Source organism: Falco punctatus (assembly GCF_963210335.1).
Source record: "Falco punctatus genome assembly, chromosome: 1".
Taxonomy (NCBI): domain Eukaryota; kingdom Metazoa; phylum Chordata; class Aves; order Falconiformes; family Falconidae; genus Falco; species Falco punctatus.
The window spans coordinates 6,899,278-6,913,302 of record NC_137580.1 but is presented as its reverse complement, the minus strand read 5'-3'; the positions used below and the strand labels follow the sequence as shown (position 1 = coordinate 6,913,302).

General features: G+C 38.9%; 1 long non-coding RNA gene across 1 annotated transcript in view; it reads right to left on the bottom strand.

Annotated features, from left to right (window-relative positions):
* Positions 1-5,098: 5,098 nt before the first annotated feature.
* LOC308058278 overlaps positions 5,099-14,025 on the bottom strand; it is a 70,860-nt gene continuing 61,933 nt past the window's right edge. Inside the window, exon 2 of the long non-coding RNA XR_013925763.1 lies at positions 5,099-14,025. This exon is cut by the window's right edge and continues 25,963 nt beyond it. This is a non-coding gene — a long non-coding RNA (uncharacterized lncRNA).

Genomic DNA, 14,025 nt, shown 5'->3' with positions numbered 1-14,025 from the left:
CACATGTGCAAATGAATCATACCAAGTTCAGATATCTATTTCTATCATTTATTGTTGGATAATGTTCCGGAAACCTCTGTTCTTTGGTCACATCCAAAAAACCCGCGAAAGAATATTTTATTAGTTGTAGTTGCAAGTCCTTGATTTTCTTTAGTAAGTATGGCATATACTATCTGTTTTGGTATGAGAGATGTGTATGTAGAGAACTGACTGGCACGGAGGTTAAACTAAATGCTGAGCAGCTTTCTGGAAGGTTGCTTAGTGTTCAGTGTTACAGTTCCAGTTCGTTTCATATTTTACAGATGAAGTTAAGACACCAAACTGTTTTAACACTCACTCAGGAGGGTAGTATCTCAGTTAGAACAGTTATGAGTTCTAATATTAAAGGCAGAATGAAAAGAAGCAGTATTACTATGATGTAGGGAATAAGTTTTTTTTTAAAAGATTCTGTGCCTGATATAATATTTTCCTTCTTGTAATATTTAACTGGAAAAATTAGTCTGTTCTGTAACGCCAATAAAAAAGTTGCATTGAAATAAATAGTCTCCAGTGTTTCCATTGTGTTTTGGGCACAGTAAGTGGCAGGTTTTGTAGCTAATAAAATATTTGTAAATTTTCAAGCACTGCTGGCTGAAATGTTTTGTTTTGACTGTTAGAGCCTATCTGCTTGAACTTGCTGTCATGCTAAATTCCCATCAGTAGCTGTTACATTCTCCTTGACTTCTTACAAAAGCCCTCCTTTTATCAATGGGGTAACATTTTTCCCCCCAAAGCAGGAACATAAAAATCACTGTTGGTCTCCTCAAATTTTGCAGCTGAAAATACAGTGCCATAATAAATAGGCTAAACAATCAGCATTATTTCAGAAAGGCAAATATGGCCATCTGAATAGTCCTGCAGAGCTGGGCATTAACCCAGCGTGCGAAGAGTGGCAGGAGAAGGCAAGGCAGAAGGAGAGGGACCACAGCTCAGGTGGTCACAAGGTCCTTGTCAGCAAGTAGCTCAGTCCTCCGGCATTTGGAAAGACAAGCAGAGCAGGGTGGCAGTGGTAGCACAGCAAGCATGGGCAGCTCAGCCTCCTGGCCCAGCCTCTCTCATAGAGGTTGTTTGTCCAAACAGGGTGGCTTCTAACCAGGAAGGGATGCAAGTGAACCTTTGTCGTATGGTTTATCTCTTTTCATTAAAGAATGATAATAATAAAATTACATACATATGTATGTATGTATTTAACTATCCTTTTCCTAACGCTCCCTAGCTCTTGGTTGGCTTTGTGGACTGTGGACATGGGTCAGAAAGTAATTCTGCTGTTGTTCTTCAGCAGTGCTGGTGATGTTCTCTGCAATGAACAGAAGCGTTATCGCAGGAACCGTGATATACCCTAATATAAAGCAACCGTGAATATTTTAAAGTAACTAAACCATTCTTTAGTGCTTCTTTATTGACTTTTTCTACTACATCAGGTTTTGGAGCAGAAATGGACAGCTCATTCATGTATCAGTTAAGTTTTATCCCGTACAAAGCCACAGTAAGTATATGGCTTGATAGCAGGCTGACCGTAACTTACCCAAAGTCACTTACAGAGAACAATGTGGAAGTTTTAGTTTTCCTTTAGCAGAGAATGTTATCTAGAAATGGGTTTTAAAAATTCTATTTTGTGTAGAAACTAAGGAAATGGCTTTTATACATTTCCTGTGGAACACGATGAGATCCTCTGCTTCTTGACTGAGCAATAACTGAAAAACAAAACCAGTGGCTCATCTTTGTCATTCATGCACAATTTTTACATGCTCTTTTCCATGAGAAAACACATGTGTTTAAACAGATTGCTGGGAATGTATTTTGATTTTACCTAGATGTACTTTCTTTCTTCAGGCACCCTCGCTTTCTTTGTTGTTTGCAACAGAAAGGTTGTATCAGGAAACATGGGATCCCACGAATGCAGTGTGAACCAAAGACATCGACCTTGTGACTGTTTGTGCTTGGCATGTTGTCACCATGCCCCATTTTGTCTTTGATAGATTGAGAGAGGTGGGAAAAGCAGTAACATGGAGGCAGCTTGAAGAATTGTTTTAGCCCTTTGCCTTAGAAGATGGCCTTGGTGAGAACCTTTGTGACGTGCTGTGAAAGAGCTGGCATTGTGGTGGCCAGGGCTCCACTGTGTGTTATCTGGCTGCAGCTTTTGTGACTACAAATGCTAACTTTGGCCCTTCTCAAGGGACATGAATAGTCTTGTATAGGACTTGGTAAATGAGCCATAGAGAACAGGGAAGGAATCAAATCAAGTGAAATAATCTCAGTGACTGCTGTGAACTCCTAATAGGGGGATAAACAAGAAACAGTTTGTACGAGCTCTCATGCAGAGGTGTAAATGTCTTATCTCTACATGCTAGCAATGGCTGGGACTTTTAACGTTTAAGATGAAACAATTCCTGATGGTTTGCATGGTCAGGAAACAAAGCTTATTTAATTTCTTCCTCTTAATCTTGTTTTTCTTGGTATTTTGGTATTTGGTTTTGGGGTCTTGGTTTGTGTTTGTTGTTGTTGTTGTTGTTGTTTTTTAAACTCGGGGATGTTTAGAAATTCACATTTTAATTCATATAGAGGCATTTTAAACAGCCTTCAAAATTTGTAATTATTATGCTATTACTTAAATAAAAAAATGAAGCTCTTGGTGAAAAGGCTTGGAGTATATTCATTACCATAGTGATGTGAGGAATACAGAAGGAATATACGTAGTACTTTCAAGTAATTATCTGTATTTTTTCCAGCTTTCCAACTGTTCCTCATCTCCTCCCTCTACCTCCCCTAGTGATGCCACTGCAATTGTAGTGGGTTCTTTGTTTATAATAAAAACAGTGAAAATAAACCCTTGATCTTTGCATTCCAAGAGTGTCAGTCTAGCTTCCTGAGGTTATTTCTCAATCCTTGCAAATATTTTTCTAAGAGGTTTTTGAACAGTTCAGTCCACTCCAAAATCTGAGGAGAGCATGATAATGCTACATATATAAATATACAAAACCTGAATTTTGTTAAAAGTAGGAAAAGTATGAAGCATGTGTTCTGAGCAAGTATATGCAACTCTGGTCGTTGAGAGTGTGTGTAAGCGTATGTAGTAGTTATATATGTATCTATCAGGTTCATTCATGACTTAAAACAACTTTTGTTTTTCATGAGTTACAGCATGTTAAATGAGGGATAAAGTGAGATAGCATTGGCAAGCAGAAAGCATTTTTTCATGCCCTGGTTGTTTAAAGCTTTGCATTATCCTTTTGGCACATGGTAATATCCTGTGGTTAGTAGTTTTTAAATGTGATAATGTTTTTTTGTAATTTTTCCAGTGTCCTAAACATAGATTTTTGCCTCCTGCAGTCACCTGTCAAAAGTTAGTTTTCTACAGGTGTCTCTGATTTCAACTGCTAGATTAGCTGTAATGGTGAAAAGTGAGGCTGCACTTTAATTGATCCAGGAGGCAATTTATAACCCACCACTACACTTATTACCCCTGTGCAGTTCTTCACTTCCATTGCTTCAGTTTTTAAATATGTTGTGTCCATTGCTGGAATAAGTATTTCTAGGACCAAGTGTTTCAGTTGGAAAGTCAAAAGGCTAGTACATGTCTGGAAGGAGACAGTGTATGCCTTTCATTAGTGGGCTGTTAGTGATGTAAGGCACTTTTTTTTGGCCTTTTTTTCCCCCAATTTTATGACTAAATGAAAAAAATAGGGAAAAATAATTTCATAATGTTTTTTTTCCCAGCAAAAGAGAAAAAAAGATACATGGTTTAAAATCAAATTAAATAGTTGTTTTAAGATGATAGTTTTGGTTTGGGGTGGTATTTTACATAAAAAGGGTTCTTGGCTACATTTTTGAAGAATATGTCATTTTGATATAAAATAATGTTTTGGAAATGTGGAAATGAAAGAGTTTGGTTTTTTAATTCATAGTTTTCAAATCGGAGGCCATTAGCTTGGTACAGCACACATTTGTGAACATTTACCCTTGACTCCAAAGAGTATTTTTGGCAAATACACTGTTCACTTTGCACCCACCCCAACTGCTTCTAATTCAGGCATCTAAGTGAAAAGCTGGAGCTCCTCCTTGCAGGAGGGTGGGGGGAGGGAGAGGTGCCCTGGGAGAGCGATGCAGCTCGTGGTGCAGTGGGGCAGAGGATGCCCTCGTGGGGTTTTCACCTTTGTGCTCTGACCCCCCACGTTCCCCGTTCCTGACTCGGCCCGAGACCAAAAGCAGCTGGGTGGGGAAGTCTTATAACCCCTAAAAAATCAGTATCACCCAGAAATCCCCCTTCTGATGCTGGTGGTCCTTTGGAAAGGAGCCATCGTTTGCTTCTCTCTTCCTTCAGCGTCTGGCATGTGGCGGTGCTGTTCTGCACGTGGAGCACGCTACCAAAAGGGATGCTAATACCAACATTAGAAATAGCCTAGAAGCCACTATTCTTTCCAAAGACTGTCATCCTCTGCCTCTTCTTGACAGGTGCTACGGCCTTGATGCCTGCTCATTCCTGGAGCTCTTGCTTTCAATCCATTTGAAAGTTTTATCACACTGGGTTACCACCTGCCAGCAGCAGTGCTGAGCTTACCCGCTCCCCTCATGCCGTCCCCCTGGTTCCCCTGCTTGCCACAGCCGGGGGCTGTGTGCTGTGTGCTGCCAGGGCTGCCTGCCTGCCCCTGCCCCCCTGGCTGGGAGGGCTCTGGCCGGCGGGTCTTGCGCTGGCCCCTGTGCCCCAGTCAACAGTGCACAGAGGCGGCTGGATCCGGGCTTACTTGCAGCCCCTGGGTGAGTCCTTGGTCTGTGTCTTACCTCGAATATCAGGCAAGTGTGGCTTGTCACAGCTGGACTACTGGTGATGGAGGGACTGGAGTAAGAGTGGCAAAGTCCTGACTGGGTGGCCATGGTCTCTCTATCCTGGCAGTGAGAAGTGACAAAGAACAGAACAGAGTGTGCTTTCTGTGACATAGTGTGAATTAATTCTTAGGGCCCCCGTGAATGGTCGGTCATGTTGTGTCCTTGGGGAATTGCTTCTATGGCTCTTAGTTGTTGTTGTGTGGTTGTTTTTTCTGTTGTTGTTGTTTTCTTCTTAAACCTTTTCCTGTTCTTTCCTGCTGCAGGAGTGAGTTTCTGCTTCTTTGCCTGAGTGCGTTACTGCACTGATGCTCAGAACACCCTTTTTCTGAAGGGAAATCCTGCTTCATGCTGGCACTTTTCTAAAGATATTTAGATCTGGGTATTTCTAACTAGACACCTTAATTCTTGAAGTTTTTATTATTTTTCAGTGCAGGGTGGCCTTATGCTGTTCATACTTCACTCTTTAAATTTAGGAACAAATCCTCTCTTTTCCCACATAAGATTTATTTCTTTTCATTTCCACTGAAATAAAATTTTCCTTACTCTGTATTACAGATCCTGCTTTTCCAGGGAGGAAGCTAGCACCATTTCTCTTACATATTACATGCGGCTCTCTCATAAGGTAGACTTGTTCATTCATGTCAGACTGTTCAGAACTTTACATGTAAGACGCGTCAGCTGGGATAGGTAAATGTTAATTATAGGAAAGAGAATAAAAAGCTGGAATAGGTTTTTAACTTCCTCTTTCATTTACATGAAATGATTGAGGGTCACTTCACATTAAAGGGGAGAAATGTTGTTTTAAAAATGAGAATTGGAACCTTCATCTCACATGGATCACTTCCTGCTGAGAGGAAGTGGCAGCAGCCACTTTATAATGAAGACAAGAGTTGGCTGAAGTCAGTTACTCACTGTGTAATTTTGAAAGAAAAAAGATTAAATTAGTGCTTGCAGTGTGCAGTGACACTGAAAAGGGATGCAAACTTACTGTCTGCAAGGGGATGCTGCTAGTGTGATTGTTTAAATTTCTTGGTCTAATGTCATAGAAAGCAAATAGGCACAGAGAAATGCTGAAGTACTAACCATACCGAAATCTGTAAGGTGTCTTGTCTGTGGTTCTTCCCCGAAAGATCTTACAAGCTCATTTTTGATACATGAGATCTTAGCACCGACTATTTATTCTAGGAATCTTCTTCTATTGGGCCACATTACTTGCTAATAGCCTTGTATTAGAGAGTTGAATTCCTTGGAGTTAACAGTTGATAAAACAGAGAATGCCTATCGCCATTATTTTATGTACCACCGTTAATTGCTATTGACTGATTTAATTTCAAAGGTTTAAAAGAAATAATTTGCTCTTTCCTCTATTTTTCTTTAAGCATTTTTTTTACCTTAGAATGGTTAGCCCAAGCCTTCCCAAATCCTAAATATTTCTGTAATGCCTGCGTTACCGTAAGAATGGCAGCTATAGAATGTAGAAAGTTGGTGGCCGAGGTAGTAATCCAGTTTATCTTTTGCAATGGTCTCTTAGTACGAATTGCTAAGGTAAGTAGAGACACTCAGTAATTTGATTGTTTAAGGATCAGAAACCAAACAGTTGAGTCAGATATATTTTTAATAGCAGTACTTGCAGGAAGACCTAAGTTTTTAAGGCTTGGTGAAGGAAAAGGAAGCAAGTTATTTTAGTTTTGAAATTACTTTATTGACAGCGGGGGAAAAAGTATTCCATCATTTATAAAAATAACACAGATTTAGGAAAAATGTGTGCTGAGATGAATGAAATCCATTGGGAATGAACAAACTTGGCCTAATGCATGTATTTGGCTCTTCTGCTCTGCTTTGGAATATACATCAGTTCTGATAAGCGATGTGTGCCAAGATAAATGAAATACAGCAAATTGCACAAAATACTCAACTGTGATAGTAGAATACTGGGTGGGACTCCACTACCCGCCTCTTCACTGTCTAATGAGTGAGATTATGCATCACTCAAGCTGTGTAATCATTCTAATTTTGCAGAAACAAACATTGTGTGATATAAAGCCTGTGTAACTTACTCTCATTGCATTCTTATGCATATAGAAAGTTCCACTGGAAGCACTAATATAGGTAGCTAAATGACAACAGTCTGATTTTTGTTATTAAAAATAACAAAAGTTAATGAGGAAGAGGTGCAAGTTGGATTAAATTTTGCAGCCTATGTTAAAAATGTGGAATCCAGGCCCTTCCTCATGAACCAACACCTAGACACATTAATGTGTCTTTCCAGCTCTCTGTATATGCCTAGGGTTTCCAGAATGTTAAAAACAGTACTTCTCGTGACTAGACAACGTTTGATACCTAGGCATTCAAATTTTAAGCTTCTTTTTCATATTTTCCTTGGTTTTTGGTTTGTGTTTTGTTTTTTTTTTAATACTGTGGTTTTCTTAGCAAACAAACATGAGGGCTGGAACATTCACTGATAAGGAGAACAGAAATAGACTGCACCAAAATAAGAATAAACATGAATTTCAAGTTTGTAGGCAAGTGAATCAGGATGGGAAATGTAATTTCAAGTATTATCTTTCTTCAGAGAAAAAACAGAAGCAAAGCATACATACAAGTTCAGTGTTCAAAAGACCTTGAGTTCTGAATATTTAATGTTCACTGAGATTTGATTGTAAATTGCCAGTAGACCAAGTATCTTTTATAAATCCTATTTGGTGAATAAATTTAAATAATGTATACATTAGAGAAGATCGTGATCCTTTAGATTACAACTTTAAATGATAAAAAGGATCAGCCATACTTTCTTAAAGAACTACTCTGGTTCGTTAGTCTCTTGGTGATTAGTTTCTGAAAATCACAATGTTGAAAAACAAACATTGCTTTTCATCTTGCAGTTGAACAATGTTCAACCTTTGAAAATTTTAGCCTGAAACTTTCAGGCTTTGTTAATTTGTTTTACATTTGACGATATTATGGCATTATTTAAGATGGTTGCCATCGGTTTTCAAAATTGGAGTTTACTTTTGAAAAGTGATAACTGCTGGAGTTGTTAACTGACCCCAGTACTGATCTAAAACAGTTGGTTTTCACTCAGTATATTTCTGTTGTTTGAGTCTGGCTTATTGATGGGTCTACAATAAAAAATAGTCACTGTATATATTCAGTCTTCTGCTTATAACCCTTGATATTTACGAGAAATAATGAAAACCCTGTCATATTCTTGACATTTCTAGAACCCTGACCATTTGCTGTTGGCATCTAGAAAGATTAGCTTCCAACGATTACATTGCTTTTAAATTTCTAGGAGCAGTGTGCATGTCAGATGTTTTTTGCTCCTACAATGATGCAAAGTAGCCATATGCCTAGTTAACCCTCTAATTAAGCTTTGCATCACTGAAGCAACAGAAAAGGCCTAGAGTGTTTATTGTTCACATACCCAACATTAATTCACCAGATACACTTGTCAGCCTAGGAATTAGAGAGAGGAGCCAAAATGAGGGGCCTATTGTTCAATACTTTGAAGCAGACTTGTTAAAAATCTCTGGTTTCCCTCAATATTTGTTTTTATGAAACACCACAGAAAAATAATTCCCAGGGTCCTGGCTTGAATGATGGAAGCAACGTTTACAGCATAGCATGGCTTCAAAACCTGAGCTTTCCGGATTTCACTGCAGTTTTATTAGCAGGTAATAAGATGTATGCGAGTAGTGAGCTTGGTATTTTGCTTGTTGTTAGAAACCTTCCCTGTGTGGAAATCCCACAGACAATACTTCCATCATATCAGCTGGGTTTCTTACCAGTTTACCACTGTCTGTATCCTTCAGTCCTAATGGAACAGCCTAATTTATCATCCAAATGTATAAAAGATATCTGATAAAGTGAAAATAGCTCCTTCTTTTGTTACCTTTTTTTTTTTTTTTTTTTTTTTTTTTTTTTTTTTCCCCACAGGGTTATACAAACATCTTTTGCTTGCTTAGGAGGCAAAAGGGAGGCAAACTGCACTACAAATGGCAGGTAATCAGATTAATTGGAAGGTGGTATTCTTTCCTTTTACATGGCCCTAGTAGGAAAATACATGAATATATAAAAATAGTTCGGTTTTCCATTGTTAGCCTCTTTCCCTCTTTTTCCCATTCTTTTGAGTATGACCATCAAATTCTAAACCCATTGCAAAATTATGCCTGATGTAAAAGGAATACATTTTCTTTTTTCCTGTTACCAGGTTCATAAAAAGAGATAATAGCTTCTTCCTCCATAGCTCTAAGAATACTCAAATTTTTCTTCTCACTAGACTTTGGGATCAGATGTGGCTTGGAGGTTTCTTCCTCTCTATTTCCACCTACACATCAATGTTCGAGAAGAGCATGACCAAGTTTGTGCTGACCGTTTCCCTGCCTCTTTGGCTTTACTTTTAGTTTCGCCCCAGCTGGGCCTACGTATTAATGCACAAAGGAAGAGGGACTAGCTGTGTACAAGTGGTCCCATAATGCTTGTTTGCTTAACCATGTCAATCTATGTTCCATCTTGAAGAGTAACTAGTAAAAGGAAACCATTTGGACTTAGGATGTTTTAAAAAGGCGTTGAATAATGAAAATGGGAAAAGTCAGGGAGACTGAGGGAAATGTGATCAGATACATTGGTTACAGATCTTTCTGTGAAGATTGTCCAGATTGTTCCATAAACATAGATCGGAAACAACAGTATATTAAGGGTACATTGGAAGGAATGACCTTCATTAGCAAAAATGTGGGTTTCTTGAAAGGCCTTTTCTGTCTAACTTCTACAACCTGCTGCCAAAGAGACAGATTGAAAATCGATTTTTGGAAAATGGTTTTCATGTTCAAGACTGCCTTTTTTTCAGATATTGCAAAACCTACAATACATTACATAGAGTGGAAATTTCACCTTGCACTAACATCCTGAATCTGTTTAGTCAAAGACTTTGGACGAGTGGATTGACCGAGATTTGTTTTGGCAGTTAAAACTACTTGCTGCATCTGTCATTCATCTCTTGGAAATCCATGAACTATAGAATGGGAGACAATGCATAAAAAGTGATGTATGCAAAACCTATTGTCAGTGCAGCATTTGCAGTAGCAAGCTACCAACATTTTTTTTTTGGCTTTCCGTCTGATTGTAAGGTTGATGAAGTAAACAAAACCTGTTCTACTTCAGGCTAGAAAGCCTCTCGTAAAGAAAGTGTGAATGTCCACCCATGACTGAAGATATGGCTTCACCTTACCTTGGAAATTAATTCCTGAAGCGTCTAAAATGGGTGCATTGTTACTCTTAGGGAGATGTGCTCCCAAGACAGTGATAATTACAGTAATCCATAGAATAAATGCGGAATGGCCCAGATAATAACATATTTACCTTGTTAGATGCAGTAAGGACGTCTTCTGACCTACTTTGGCGAGGTAGGTACTTGGCTTGTATATGTCTCTGGTGTGCACGTGCTGGGAGTGGATGAAAGCATTAAAAATGCTAGTTTCTAAGTTTGTATCCGGCATTTAAGTTCACATGGACTGTGAAGGTTAAATTCAAAGAATTTTACAAGTGTTAGTCTTACAGAAGCAGGAATGAACAGAAAAAGACTTCTTTATGATCAAGATCTGAAACCTATTGAAATTATCAGAACTTTGTGGGATCAGACACTCTTCAATCAAGCTGATGTCAAGGTGTATGTAAATTAAAGTCTGCTCCTGTAAGCAGCTCATTCTTTTTATAGGTCTCTCACTTGTATGGCTTCCATTTTTGATTGTAAATCTGTTGTCTGCTAGACACTGGAGCTCAAATGGCAGAATAAGTTATTAGGCTCAGATAGACACAGGTCTCTGCTGTCTCATGGCTGTAGAGCCGTCCCTTTGTCTCACTCCTCAGTGTTGCAGCTGCTGCAGCCTGAAGGGCGTATGAGTAATTTTCTTTTTTCAGGGCACTTCAAAGTACAATGGCTGAAAGGAAGATTAACTATGAAAACATAAAACATCTTTGTTGGGACACATTGTGTTAGAGTGTGTGCCCACCATTTGTAGTGCGCTGCTTCTCAATGCTTCGAACAGATGGGTAGCTTGATTATAGAAGAATTTAAACTGGGAATATTTGTACAATTTGTACAATTGTCCTACTGCTAATGTTTTCCTTAAATTTTGGAAGAACATTGAGGGTGATACTGAACAATTCTGCCTTTAATTCCTGCTTGGTACAGGACAGGCATTGCAAAGATTTTCCTCTAAGAGAGCGCCTGAGCACAGCTTTGGTCTGGGTCCTGTTTGTGCTCTGGTACATGCCGTACATTTAACTTCTCCCTCTTACAAAACCATGTTTGCACATCCCTTTGGGTCTAGTTTTTTTCTTTTTAAAAAAGAAAAAACAACAGTTAAGGTGAAGATTAGCAAATCACCTCAGTCTGACATCGCTCCATTCTACTGCCCACATGTCTACTGTCTGCCTCAAACTTATTGTCCATGTAATACTTGATTGACTAGCCCCGCTACTGGGCCACTGCACCCTACCCAAACCTTTTTACGTGGAAAAGATAATAAGATTCCTCTTGCTAGCATCCAGCCCTGCTGCTTCCCGTATTCCCAGCGTGCCTCAAATTCTGTCTATAAACTGGGTTTTGCTATAGGGAGAAATAGGAAAAGATAAAGATGCTAAGAAAACCAGTTGTTGCTTATGGTAGTATGTTAGCTTAAGCTTCTAGACTTAAAAATGGCTTTGCAAGTGCAGGACTATTGGAAGGAGACTGTTATCTACTTCACACTGCACGTTTTCCTGTGGCTTTTTTTTTTTTTTTAGTTTTCTGTCGCTGCCACCCGCACTAAAGGATTTGTGTACAGGAGGCAGAGAATCTTTCAAAAGGTTTGATTCAGCAATTTTGTGAGGCCTGTAGTCCATTAAACTGAGGGACCAGCTGAATCAAACAGGCTGCACAGTCCCTAGTTTCAGTTCTGAAAGCACTGGTCCCCAGGAACGAAAAGTTATAAAAGACAGCAGACCTAACCTTTTATTTTTCTACCTTGGACTGAGTTCTACTTAGCAGCGACACGAAATTTCTATCAGGTTCCCTCCATACGGTCTTTTCAAGGCTCCAATAAAGGACTGAATGCCAGAGCAGAGCCTTTACCCATTCAGTTTTCAGCTCTGTTAGCTTTCAATACCAGAAATGTATTTAAAAGTGGGTAAGGTTTGTTAACTCTAATGTACCACTGTCACTCATCCTGCTCCAAAAGAATAAAACTATGTATGTGTTGGGATTTGCAATTCAAATGAAACCATTTTACTTCTTGAAAATGGGCTACTGTGGAAGAAAAAAAGGCTGTATAAAGGATCACATTAACCTACAGCAATAATATTATAACAGCACTGTTCGTGATACTATAGTTAGGACTGTGCCAACTGGTTAATTTATGAGTCTTCTCCTTCCTTTTCTGAAATACTCAGCTGCTTCTCCCCCAGCTTTATAGTTTTTTGATTAAAAGTCTCAAGTAAAAATGCTCTGCTTGTTAGAAAATGAAATTCTGTACACTCAGCTATCATCAGTTTTACTTCAGAATGGTTGAGGTGGGTTTTTCCTGTCCTTTTTATTTGTTTATTTTAAAATAGGAATATAGCCCCATTTATTTTGTTTTCAATATGTTGCATATGCGTGATCATGGTGCCATACTTCCAAACCGCTTAATTTCCTAAGGAACATTGCTGTTTAGCTTATTGCGTTATTGTAGAGACTGGAAAGGGGCTGTTAGGGTGTATTTCAAAGTTTGTAAACACAGAGTTACAGAAAACAGTAGATTTCATCTGTCTTACAGAAATTGTCACCAGTGACTGAGGAGTTTGTTGATAAAGTGTCTGGGCTGCGTTTTGGGGGAAAGTCATTGCAGGAATAGTTCTGTCTGATGTTGTCAGTCAATGATAATTAAATAAGAGGGTATTTGGAAAGGTATTGCCTTTTAGGCTAAGAGTCACTGGAACTGTACATAACTGACAGGTAAAAATCACGCTAATAAAAATTGCAGTGTGGTGGGCCAGGTAAGAACGAAGCCAGAAGTATTGATGTTAACATTAATATCACTGACATCAATGTTAAAAGTGTTAATACCAACGCTGCTGTGTTTATGACAATTGAAGCCCAGGGTGTATGAGGAGAGAGAATAGATCTTATAGCAGGGCTGAGTGAGTGGACCGAATTTTAAAGCTCGACATTCACTTGAAGAGAGGGGAATTGTTTTCAGTGTCCTTATAGCAAGTGCGCTACGGAGTACAAAACTACGTGTGATTAAGAAGGGGGGAGTATTTCCAATTCTAACTGGATTCAGAGATCGAGACTTCCAGAAAACCAATATGCCCCTGTATTTGTCTGTATAAAATATGAAGCATATTGGGAATAGGAGCTTGAAGCCTAAAGAAAAGGTCAGCTTTAAAAAATGGTTACTGTTGAGCAAACCTGGAAAGTCTTGAAATACGGTGCATACTTTTCATTTCTGAATGTGTGATTTAGTGCTGGAGAAGGTGATTACCTGACCCTATGTTCTACTTTTTGGTCTGTGAAAGGTTTTTTTGTGAAAATCCAGAAGGAATTAGAATAGAATTCATCATGCTAGCTAGAGTGGTTGTCTGTCACTCATTGAAATGACCCAAAACATGCTTTATTTTTGCTGAAATGCTCAGAAAGGGGTGCTTCTGTATTGAAGTTGTCCTGAAGCTTGTGTTAGCTTTTGTGGGAGGTTTTGAGTGTGTGTGTGTATGTGTGTGTAGTACAGGCTAGCACAGGGAAACACAGTCAGGCCAACACTTGTGGTGTTTTTCTAGAAGATCACTATTCCAGTTTCATCTTTAGAGAGCACCTTTGCCAAAATATTTCCGGGTGTATGTCATGAACTGCTCCCCAACCAGTATTTAATGTATTTTATCTGTATTGTGTGTGTGTGCACACGAGCATATGTCTAACCAAACTTAAATAGATGCACATATATGTACTTAGATATTTATACCCAGCATATGTTTAAGAAATTGGGTAGCTACAAGTACACCTATTGTGTACACACATTAATACGTGTATATGTATTGATATTTATGGAAATATTTTGGTCCATGTGTGTTTCTCTAAGGTATTTTGTCAGCTCTGCGCAGTTTGTGAAATGGGGCCGGGGGGGAAGGTTCAAGCCCAGAGCCAAG